This window comes from Mustela erminea, chromosome 9 (genome assembly GCF_009829155.1).
Source record: "Mustela erminea isolate mMusErm1 chromosome 9, mMusErm1.Pri, whole genome shotgun sequence".
Taxonomy (NCBI): domain Eukaryota; kingdom Metazoa; phylum Chordata; class Mammalia; order Carnivora; family Mustelidae; genus Mustela; species Mustela erminea.
In genome coordinates this window covers 114,067,530-114,079,573 of record NC_045622.1, presented here as the reverse complement: position 1 = coordinate 114,079,573, position 12,044 = coordinate 114,067,530, and positions in this window count along the sequence as shown.

Sequence of the window (12,044 nt, the reverse complement as noted above, 5' to 3'; positions counted from 1 at the left end):
AGACTTCGGAGGTTTCTCCCCTCAGCCCTGGAGCCCACAGATCCTGCTCCTGGGAGACACCCACGAACAGAGACAGACGCAGGCACAGAGACAAAGACAGAGACAGAGACAGACACTGAACCCAGGAGAGAGGGAACCAGGAGAAGTCCCAGACTTTCCTCCATCGGCTGGGAAATGGCAGCCAAACATTGTGTCCCCTTCTCAGTCCCACGGGCCATCCACCCTGGGAGGACGGATTCGGGAATGCCCGGGGTCCCCTGTGGGGGCTGGCCAGCACATGGGCGCAGACGAGGCCCTTGGACCTCCACCTAATGGGAGCCCCGGGAAGCCTGTGTCACCAAGGTCAGAAGCCATGCACTGCAACCTTGCCACGGGGGATGGGACACAGGCAGGAGGACGGTGGCTTTGCCTGGATCCCAGAGCAGATCCAGGCCCCTCTGGGCTGTGTTCCATGCCCCCGCCCAGCCCCTGGCTCACCCGTGCCCGGCCAAGTGTGTGCACCAGCCTCCTGGGAGAGCGGGGATGGAACGTATGCAGGGGTCCTACCCCTGATGGCATCCCTAGAAGGAGAAGCCAGGACACCCCCAGTGTGCAGACGGGGAGACTGGGGAGGCCCTGAGAGCCACAGGGTGTGTGCGGGCTCACAGTCCTGGGCAGGAGCAGGAGCCCGGTCTGAACCCAGCTCTGGGCCCTCCCAGCGGGGACAACAGCTGCACCCAGGCCTCCCAGGGGCTGTGGGGAGGCTGTGTGGGGGTCGCTGGATAGACAGGGCACGGGGTGGAGGGGGAGCCTTGAGCAGCTGGGGGAGGGGCGCCCTCAGGGAGCTCTGGTAGGAGCAGGAAGTCGGGTAAGGAGCCCCCAGGCAGTGGTGACCTCACTTCCCTGACGACAGAGCCCAACGGACTTGGAACCCACGTATCCAGGCACCCACATTCCAGAGAAAACCCCCCTGCCCAGCTCATTTCTGGGCAGATCCTGAAGGAAGCGCCATGTTCTGCTGCTGCCTACCGAAGCCCAGAGGATGCAGGCAGAGGAGAGCTCGCCCGCCAAACACGTCCCCTCACTGGGCAGGTCGTGTCAGGCTTCCCCGACGACTCTGGCCCTTTGGCAAAAAGAATCAAAAGGTGACACCGGGAGGCTCAGAGTCAGACAGCCCCACACCTTCTGACCGACCCGTGTAGGCCTAGGGCTCCTCCCCGTGTGTGTGTGTGTGTGTGTGCAAAGAGAGCTCATGGGGGGTGGAGACGGCCCGAGCAGGAGCAGGCTGATGAGGGGTCAGATGCCTGGTGGGCAGGTCATGTTCACACCCCAGGTTAAGGCTGGCTAGGTGGGACGGAGTGTGGGGGCTGCACCCTTCTGCCCAGGGTTGATCCTGAGACCCTGCAGGGACGGGTCACTGACCCAGGTGCGGGGCTGTGCACGCACAGGTCTGCGTGGAATCTGGGAGAAGCAGGGGCACTGGGCAGGAGCACGGTGGGTACAGCCGGGCAGGGCTCTGACGCCTCTTGCACACTCCCCGTCTCTGCCTTGGCAGGCCACGGATGAACTAGGAAGGAGGCGGGAAGACACGCACTCCTCCCCGACCCCGGAGTCCCCGGTCCTGGGAAGGCCCCCGCTACATCCCAGACCACTGCCCGCGGTACTCCACTGGATTGTGGTCCTGGACACGGAGCCCACGGAGGCCAAGTCCAAGGGTGAGAAGGCTGGGGTGGGGTGCCTGTGGCTGTGTGGGGAGGGGTCGGTGCTGGGCCCCACAGGGAGAAGCCCCCACAGGCTGGTGTGGGGCCAGGAGCCACGACTTGGCTCGGAGCACCCAGGGGGTGGACTGCAGTCGGGGAGACGTCCCCGGGAGGGTTCCTTCGTGGCTGCGGCTTCTCCGGGAGGTCCTGGGCTGGGCTCTGTCTCTGCAAAGCCACAGGGAGAGGCAGGCCCGCGGGTGACCTTCTCTCCTCTCCCAGCTTCTCCAGCCAAGGAGCTAGACCCACTCCCAACTTCAGCAGCTCCGGAGGGGCACATGGTGTCTGGAGTCACTTCGGCGGGAGACCGGGAGCCCACAGGTGCCCGGGCGCCTGCTCACGGAGATGCTGATGCTGTCCAGGGAGAGCTGGCTCCTGCTCCTGCCCCCACCCCTGCTCCTGCCGCTCCCCCTGCCCCTGCCCCTGCCAGAGCGACTCCCACTTCCCCTGCCCCTGCCTGGGCTCCTGTTCTGGCCCTTGACCCAGGTCCTCCCTTGGTCCCACCCCTTCCCCAACCCCTCCCTGGGCCCCTGTTCCTGCCCCAGACCCAGCTCCTGCCCTTGACCTCGCCCAGGCCATCACCCCTGCCCTTACCCCAGCTCCTGCCCCTGCCCCTTCCCCCGCCCCTATCCCTTCCCCTTTCCCTGCCAGGGCCACTGCCCCGGCACCTGCCCCTGCACCTGCCCCAGACCCAGGTCCTGCCCCTGCACCTGCCCCTACACCTGCCCCAGACCCAGGTCCTGCCCCTGCACCTGCCCCTACACCTGCCCCAGACCCAGGTCCTAACCCTGGTCTTGCCCCTGCCCCTGCTCCTGCCCCTGCCCCTGCCCCTGCCCCTGCCAGGAAGGCCTCCACTTTCCCTGCCTGCGCCCCTGTTCCTGCCCCAGACCCAGCCCCTGCCCCTGTGTCTTCGCCTTCAACTGTCGCCATCCCTTCCCCTGGCCCTGCCAGGACCACTGCCCCTTTCCCTGACCCTGCCTGGGCCCCTGTTCCCGCCCCAGACCCAGTCCCTCTCATTTGCTCCTGCTCCTTTCCCTGACCTTGCCTGTGCTCCTGTTCCTGCCTCTGACCCAGCTCCTGCTCTGGATCCTGCACTGGCCACTACTGCTGACCCTGTCCCCGCCCCTAGCCCAACCCCTGCCCCAACACCTTCTCCTGCGGGACTCCCAGACCCGCATCCAGAGCCCACAACTCTGCGGGGAGATCTCCCCAGAAAAATGCCGTCAGTTCCATCCCCTGACCTCGACATCCCCCCAGAATGTCTCATCCCCTCCCCTTGTGTCCTTCCTCTCCTGTATGGAGTCACCGTTGTCGTCGCCGTCCATCTCCTGTATGCTGTGTATTATTTATTTTAAATAAAAGTTCTTGTTTTCCCTTGAACACGTCATGAGCATGAAGTGCATCCCCAACGCTGTGCCACCACGCCCCAGAACATCGTTGCAGGCAATCTCCTTCCCCAAACGAGACCCTGAGCCCAAGCCCTCCTGCCCATTGTTCCCCAGCCTGGCCCCTCGCAAGCCCTAAGCTGTTCCTGCACGTGGTCTGGAGGTTTCTGGAAGTGGAATCCCTCAATAGGTGCCTTTGTGTCTGCACCTATTTTCAAAGGGCCCTTGTTTGGGGTTTGGTTTGCTTTGGTTAGGTTTGGTTTTTGTTTCTTCTCTCTGTTTGACATAGAATTTCCCTTCTTGGTTGTTGAGAAGCCCAATGGATTACAGAGGAGATGTCATCCTAGGGACCCCTTTAGGAATTCTGGGCACAATCTCGGGGCCAAGGCCCCTGTTCCTGCTGGGACACCACAGTCGGTCCCCAGACAGGACACGGCTGTTTCCTCCTGTGGCCCACACAGAAACCAGGGAAATGCAGAAAGCTGGAGGACACACCGCGGAGGGCCAAAGCATCGCTCACAACCCTAGGCCAGAGAAAGGTCTCCCATGGGTCTGCTCCAATCCATGCTCCAAGTCACTGGGTCCCACAGGGACAGAGACAGGGACAGAGACTAGACACGTGCAAGTTCAAGGGGGAGGAGAGGCACACAGGGAGTATGTGTCAGGAGATGCAGGAGCTCCCGGGGAAGGACTCAGGCAAAGGAAACCCTGGGGAGGCAGTGCTGGTCCCCCTCAGACTGGCAGGTGTCTGGTCTGGGGACCAGCAGCCCTGGGGAGAACGTGAGGAAGCAGAGGTCCGATGCAGGGCCCCTGGAGAGAAGGCGGACAGGCACCCCTGTCTGAGACAACCGTGAGCGGCACCCATCCCAGGCCACAGGTCCACCTGTCACCTAGCAGGGCTCAGCCTGGGACTCACCCCCAGAAACTCTGGCTCGGTGGGCCACGGATGTGTTTTCAGTAGGATTGGGCACAGCAGTGGTGAGACAGCAGGGAATGGAACAGTGCTCATGCCCAAGGAGGTGGAGGGGATCCTCATCCCAGTCGTCCTGACACAATGTCCTGGGGCTCCTTTCTCAGTGTGGTCTGGGGCACAGGATCGCGGCAGGCCCTCCTGAACCCCACTCCTGCCACCCTGCTCCTGGGGACATTCGTAATAGTTGAAGAAGGAGGTGGAGAGGATCCAGGATGACAGCGGGCCAAGGACAAGGAAGGTCAGCACTGGGAGGACAGATGGACCTGCCCCGAGCCACCAGGGCTCGGGGGCCTGAGCTGTGATTCCCTCAGGTCTCACCCAAAATAATGGCTCCTGATGTGTGGACCGACTTCTGGGGTTTCATTCCCTCCCTCCCTCCCTCATTTATTCAGTCCATCACTCACTGCCCCCTCTCTCCTTCCCCTCTACCCCTCCCTTCCCTCCCTGCCTCCCTCCCCCCTAATCCTCCTCCTCCCTCCCATCCCCCCTTTCCTCTTCCTTCTCTCCCCTCCCCCCCTCCCTCTCTCTTTCCCCCCCTCCCCTCCTCCCTCATGCCCCCCCCATTCAGCGGAGGACCTGGGGTCCCTGCTCTGTACTGAGCACTGGGGCTTCATCAGTGAGCACCCCTCACCCATGGGGTCACATCCACTGTGGGAGGGGACAGGGGTCATCCTCAGGGCTCGCAGCGGTGATGAGCACCAGGAATCCGCTCCTGAAAACAGAGGCCCATTTCACCAAAAAATGCTGGAAAGACACATGCTTAGCATTTCCTCAAGAAAAATCTAGTCCTGAGAAATGATGAAAAGTAAATATATCCTAGACTTCATGCAGTGTGAGTTCTACTGGCTCATACACACTGATTCCTAGAAGCAACAAAGAGTAACTCATTCAATGTTAACTGAGGGTTTGTGACACATCTTTTCTGATCAAATAACAACATTTCAGCCAACATCTCCAGGGCCTCTGAGTTTACCCAAAGGTCTCTGTGGCCCTCTGACTCTTCCATCGACCTCCTGGGAAAGCTTGGTCCTGTTGCCTTCCTTGTCTCCTGCCTCTTCTGGGACACTTCTATGGACCCCTACTCCCGCCAGGGCCTCCCCAACCAGGACTCCCCATGCCCTGTGGCCTGGTGCCCAGGTCCTGCACTGGGTCCCTTGAGCCCGGTGCTTTGTGCAAGCCCTGGGTGCTCCCTCTGGGGTCACTTGGCATCTCCCATGTAGTGGCCTGCATCTTCCTGCACTGGGTCTCCTCTGACGAATCTGTGAGGCCAGCCTATGCCCATGTCATGGGCATGGAATCACGAGACCAGAAGGTCCAGATGACCTGCTCCCAATCCCAGCGTGTGGAGCCTGGGCCAAGAATGGTCCCTGAGCAGGGGACGGCTTGGGCCTAAGGAGCCTAAGGGAGGACGTAGTCCACTGAGCCCACAGGAGAGTGAGCACCTTGGGGGCCTGGCGCTCAAACCAGCTGGAAGACCACACCCCACCCGCACTGGCTCTGTCCCCAGGGCTGGAGGTCATCGGGGTATCTACCCTCCCATGCTGCAGGCTGGCAGTGACTGGCAGGGGAGGAGGCACCACTGGAGCAGGAGAGAGCAGGAGAGCCCTCCGCAGAGAGGAGGGGGCAGGGGCTCTCCCAGCAGCAGGTGCACTGGGGTGGGCTGAGGAGGCATCAGGAGACAGCAGTGTCTGCAGCTGGGGTCTCCACACAGACCCCCTCCTCAGGCTTGGCACAAGCTTGTCTGGATGGCCTTTGTGCCCCAAACACATAGTCTGACTCAGGACTTCCCCTCAAGCTCCCACTCCCAATCTTTTGTATTCAGCTCAAGTGACAAGAAAGGGCCAATAGTTTAGGTGGTGTTGGGTGCAGAGACGTGATTTTCTGGCCCACACTGTAACACTGCTGGCATTTTAAAAATCTCAGGGCTTGGATGCAAAAACGGTAGGATGCCTGGGACCGTGGAAAGCTTTCTGAAACATGCCTCTGTGCCCTGCAGCCCTCGCATCCCACCAGCTCTGCTTAAATCCCTCCAGGCCACAGACCCACAGTCTTGGGTCCTCAGACAGCCCCAACAATGTGCCTTCAAAAAGGTGGGGCAGCAGGACACACTGCGGATTCCAGCAAATCCCCTGCCCGGAAAGTGCAGGTACCGCTGGACGAACTGTCTGAGAACAGCCAGGTCAGGGTTCTGGGAAGACACCAGAGGCACAGGAGTAACTGAGGAGCATCTGAAGGCAGCCACCTCACTACTGGGAGAGTTGGTGGCCATCAAGAAGTCACAGAGGACTCCAAAGGTCTGGACTTGGTGTTTCCCTCTCCTGAGCTGGGGACACCTGTGGGAGGAGCAGGTCGCCAGCTGGTGGGGAGTGCAGGTGCCTGACATGGGCAGATGGGGTAGGTGAGGCCCGAGACCCCCGGGGGATGTTCCTGGCATCTGGACTGAACAGGTCTTCAAAGCTGCAGATCGGTTGGGATCATTTTCAGGCTGAGGAGGAAGATGAGGGGGACAGAGGGGACTGAGGAGGCTCGGCGTAGACAGGAAAGGGCTGAGCCACGCCTTTGGGGGAAAAGTGGATCAGCTCCAGGCTCATGGGGACAGGCCTTGAGGCCATTATGCTACATGAAATAAGCCAGTCCCCAAAGGACTGATACTGAAGGGCCCCACTTGTGAGGGACGGAGAGCACCGGTTCATAGAGGTGGAAGGAGCTAGTGGGTGCCAGGGCGGGGGAGGGGAGATGGAGGGTTAGGGTGAGGGTGAGTAGAGTTCGGTTTGGGGTGAGGACAAAGTTATGGCAGTGGATGGCGGTGGCAGGTCCAGAAGAGCGAATGTACTTATTGCCACTGAACTGACCCTGAAATGTGCTTAACAGAGTCGGTTACATGTCTGTTACACCACAGTAGGAAAGAAGTGAGTCGGGAGGTCTGGGTCATCATGAGTCCCAGGAGGGCCCTGGAGCAGGGATCCTGTATCTTAGTTCTCGCTCTCATGCTCTGTCCCTTGTTGGTGACTGAGCTCACAGCAGGCACTCAGTGAATGCTTGCGAAGACACAGCGCAGGCAGATGGGGGCACAAGTGCAAACCCACCAGTGGGCACTGAGGAGTCCCAACAAGATGCACATCCCGGCGGAGCCATTACAAATACCAGCACAGAAATAGCCACTTAAAACCAAGGCAGGAACCACATATAACCCAGAGGGTTCCATTCTCTTGGAGGCTGAGCTAGCAGCCACAGCCAAGGTCTCTGGCAGTCAGGGGACTGGGGGTCTGGCAGGTGGCTTGGCACACCCTCGACCCTGAAGCCCCATGGGACTGGGAGGGAAGACCCAGCCAGGGCCCATTCTGACTCCACGGCGGCTGCAGGGCCACTCCCAGCCCCACCAAGATGTGTCTGTTTAGAACCAGGGAGGAAATCTTTTCTCTCGACTGTTCTTTTTAAAGATGATTGCTCAGCATTGACACAGAAAAACGTCTGACATAAAACTGGAGCCGTTCACAGCTGCCAGGGACCCAGAAGTTATCAAAATGCAGTGACCACAAAGAGAGAAACTTGTGTCTCCAGGCTGACATTGATAAGGGAGCAAGAGGCTGGCTGAAGACAAAGCAAAAGCAAAAACCACCATTTTGCACCAAAGATGTCTCAAGAGTTCTTTCTTGGTCATCAGCTCCGGACCTCAGCCCACCAAACCTCACCTAGGTTCTAGAACTTCATCAACATCTCATATGCAGGTGCAGCCCCAGATGTTCAGAGGTCCTGGACATCTGGGCCTCACAGTCTCCCTCAAGGGGACAGAAAAAGGAACCTGCTCTGATGGCTCCACTGGCAGCATCTCGGGATGGAAAGGGGGGCAGCCCCTCATGTGTTCCTGGTGTCCAGGTGATTCTTGGGCACAGCCATGTATCTCAGCTTCTCCATGATTGGGGGTGGGGGGTAGCCCAGCAGCTTCGGATCCCACAGATCCTCCAGGGACAGCCCAGCATCTGAAGGTCCCACAGGTCCTCCAGGGGACAGCGTGGCAGCCACAGGTCCCACAGGTCCTCCAGGGCACAATGCAGCCACTGGAGGTCCCACAGGTCTTCCGGGGATAGCGTCTTGGTGAGCTTGTGGTTGAGCAGGTACCTGCTCAGGTGGCTCTTGTCATGCTACATGGCCTCCATCCCATTGGGCAAGTCGACCCCCATTGCGTGGTGACAGGCCAAGGTCAATCAGTGAACCTCCACCACCAATACCCTAAAAAAGGCCCCCAGGTAGTAAATGTTGCCCTGATCCCTGGGGATATGGGCCTGGGACTCTAGTTGGCATCCATAGCTGAAGTCCTTGCAGGCTCCCAGTAGGAACTGGGGTACAGGGTGCCAAAGAGGGGGGACAGGAGCTCCATACCCATGTGGTCACAGAACTTCAGGTCTACACCTGCACACCAAGTCGTCCACCTCGCGGAGAAAGTGCTGCTCACAGAAGCAGCTGACCATCACCATGTGCTCCATGGACACATCCTGCCAGTGTGGAGCACCACAGACCTGGAGGACCACCGCCCTCCAGCCCTCCTGGTGGGGACACAAGGACCCGGCAGCGAGCCGGTCAGTGAAGATGTAGCAGGTGACCCTGTGTCTCACTATGAAGACCACTATCTTTCAGCCCTCCCGGACAGGCACACAGGCCTGGCAGCCGGCTGGTCAACGAAGACATAGTAGGTAACCCTGTGGCCACCATGAGGACCACCAACATCTGGCTCTCCCAGAGGGGCACATGGACCCAGCAGCCAGTTGGTCAGTGAAGATGTAGCAGGTGACCCTGTGTCTCACCATGAAGACCACTATCTTTCAGTCCTCCTGGAGGGGCATATGGACCCGGCAGCCAGCTGGTCAGTGAAAATGTAGTAGGTTACCCTGTGTCCCACCATGGAGGGCTTCTGCACTGTCTGCAAGAACAGGTCCAGGAAGCTATAGGGACAGGGGACAGGGCGTGAGAAGGTTCACTGCCAGAGGCTGGCAGCAGGACCCCAGAGCTGGGGGCCGTGAACATGTACACCTTCTTCAAGGGGGCAGGCTCTGGGCTGTTTTAAGCGACAGTCACTCTCCCAGCCTGTCCTGAGTGAGTCTGCCCATGGGGCCTCCCTGCCTCCTGCTCCCAGAGATGGGGGCCATCAGCACCCCATCTTACAAAGGGGACCCTAAGGCTTAAAAGGCTGGAAACCTATGCAGCCCAACATTTAAGTGGGGGAAAAGCTCACATACACCCAGCAGGCATGAGCCATCATCGGGGGCAAATCGCGGCTCAGCCAATGGGGAAACAAGCCGGACGGGAAGCAGGAGGAGGGAACGGTGCTCCTGGCAGAGGCACAGCATAGGCAAAGGCTTGGGTTCCAGCCTGAGGCACCTGTGGGAAGCCACACTCCGGGGTGCCCACCGGAGGGAGGGACCCCGTGGGAGAGGTGAGGCTGGGAGGGGGGCAGGAGGGGAGCAAACCACAGAGAGGCCCGAAGATTATGTCCCAGAAAGATCACTCTGGTTACTGGAGGAGAACGGGCTCTGTGCCGGCGAGGACAGGGAGACCCTAACCCTAAGGCCACCCTAACCCTAACCCCTAACCCTAACCCCCATCCTAACCACGAGTACCAACCCCAATGAAATCATCACAAAATCAGCGAAATGCAGTCCTATACGTTTCTTTAAGCAAAGGTGAGGATCCTGGTCAGGAATATTGCGAAACCGAGAGCTCGCGGACACGCCGGGCGCCGTAAGCCAGTGCCTGTTCCCAGGCGTCTCCCGCTGTTCACCAGAGTGAAACAATGTTGCGCAGCGCAATGAGTGCGGGAGTAAAACCACGCGGTCGTCTAAGTGACGCGGGAAAGGCTCGGACCCAAATCCACGTCTGCTGCGGAGACAACCTCTCACGAACGCAGGAAGAAGGGGTCATTTTCCCGTAAATCTCCGGCGAACACCGCGCGCACGTCTGAAGGCCGCCGGCTCCCCTCGGAGTCCGGAACGAGGGCGGACGCTGGTGCCCACGGAGGGACAGACCCCAGGACCGCACTCGGGGGCGGCGTCCGGGACACACGGTCGGACGCGGCTGCGGGGCCGAGGGAGGGGACCGGGGAGCTGGTGGGTCGCGCACACAGTCCCCTCGGGGACAGCGAGAACGTTCCGGAGAACGACGTGCGGCACGTGGCCTCGGCTGGGGCGGCGAACTGCCACCCGCCGTGTCTGAAGCGGGCCGTGTCGTCGTGTTTAGTCGCCGTGAGAACGCGAAGGATGACGCCTGTCACCACGCGCGTGGACCCCGGGAACGGCCCCAGGGACACAGCCCTGTGGAAATGCCCCTCAGACGGGACCCTCTGCGCTCCGTAAGCCCGTCCGGGTCGTGCACACGGGGGAGTCTGAGGAGCCGCAGGAGCCGCGACCGCCGCGCACGGACACAGCCGCGACCCGGGGCGCATCCGAGCCCGGACCGGGGGACCCCACAGCCCCGCGCTCAGCCCCGCGGGACCACCGCGCCGCCCACAAAGCCGCGGAAGCCGCACCGTCTACACGGCGCGCCCTTCCTCCGCGGGGCCCTGCGAGCCCCGCACCCCCTCGGCAGTGCCAGCCCCGGCGGCTTCTGCTCACCTTCTCCCACGACGGGGCCTGAGGGGGCCGGACTCCTGTCAGCGTGGACGCGGCCCCACACCCTCCACAGCGGGTTCTGTCAGCGGGTCCTGTCAGCGTGGACGCGGCCCCACGTCCTCCACACCGGTCCTGTCGGCATGTATGCAGACCCACATCCCCCACAATGGGTCCTGAGGAGCCCGGGCTCCCGACCGTGGAGGAGGCCTCGCTTCCTCCTGAAGCCCAGGCGTCCGCACAGACGGTCCTGAGGCCTTGGAACGCCTGTCAGCGCGCGGGAGAAGGCGGCCCCAACGCGCATGCCCAGCAAGGGTCCTGGAGTGGGGCTGGGGCGCCCCCTGCGGGCGGTGCAGGACGAGGCGCGGTGACTCGGGCGCCCCCTGCCGGCGGTGGGGGCAGAGCCGGATGCGGTGCACTCAGTTCAGGGGAGGCACCTGTCCCTCCTGGGGTCCAGCTGGATCCAGTACATTTTGGAAATTCGAACTGCAATGGACCCCAGTTATCCCCTGACTTCTCCAGAAATAGAAACAATGAATCAGAAACCATACAGAATTAAGGGAAATGCAGACACAGGAATGCTCCAGGAGGACTGGGGGTGTGCAGTGTCGGCCAGACTGGGAGGTGGGGACCGAGAGTGCTCCAGGAGGATGTCACAATTGTGTGACTATATGTGTCAGTGTGACCGGCATTGGCCAGAAAGGAAATGACAGGGCGGGCGAGGGACAGTGTCCCTAAACTGTCTTCTGCGAGGCGAAAGTTCAGTACATTTCTTTCAGTACAATTTCATTTCAGATGCATCTGTGAGTCCCTAAAGCTGATTATGTAGAACATGAAGTACGTAGTTTGCCATTTCTTTTTTTTTAATATTTTTGAAAAGATTTTATTTATTTATTTGTCAGTGAGAGAGAGCGCCCAAGCAGGCATGGAGGCAGGCAGAGGCAGAGAGAGAAGCAGGCTCCCTGCTGAGCGAGGAGCCCAGTAGTCCCAGCGCCCTGGGATCACGACCTGAGCCGAAGGCAATGGTTTACCTGACTCAGCCATGCAGGCGTCCCCGTAGTTTGACATTTCTTTCACGTCTGAGGTGCCAGGGACAGAGCATACTTGACATTTCTTTTTGTTGCTTTCAGAGTCTGATGACTTCCTGCCTTCATCTCCGACCCAAGGACAGGGAACAAAGGCAGCACAGACCTACACTTCTAAATGTCAACAGAAATCTGCAAACCCAAGTTCTCACAGGAGCTAAATGTTCAGGACCATGGTGATAGAAAGGGGAGGCAGGGAGCAAGGAACCAAAAGAACATGTTGTGTCTGTGAGGGGGCCCACTTCTCTACCTGTCGGAAGCAAGCC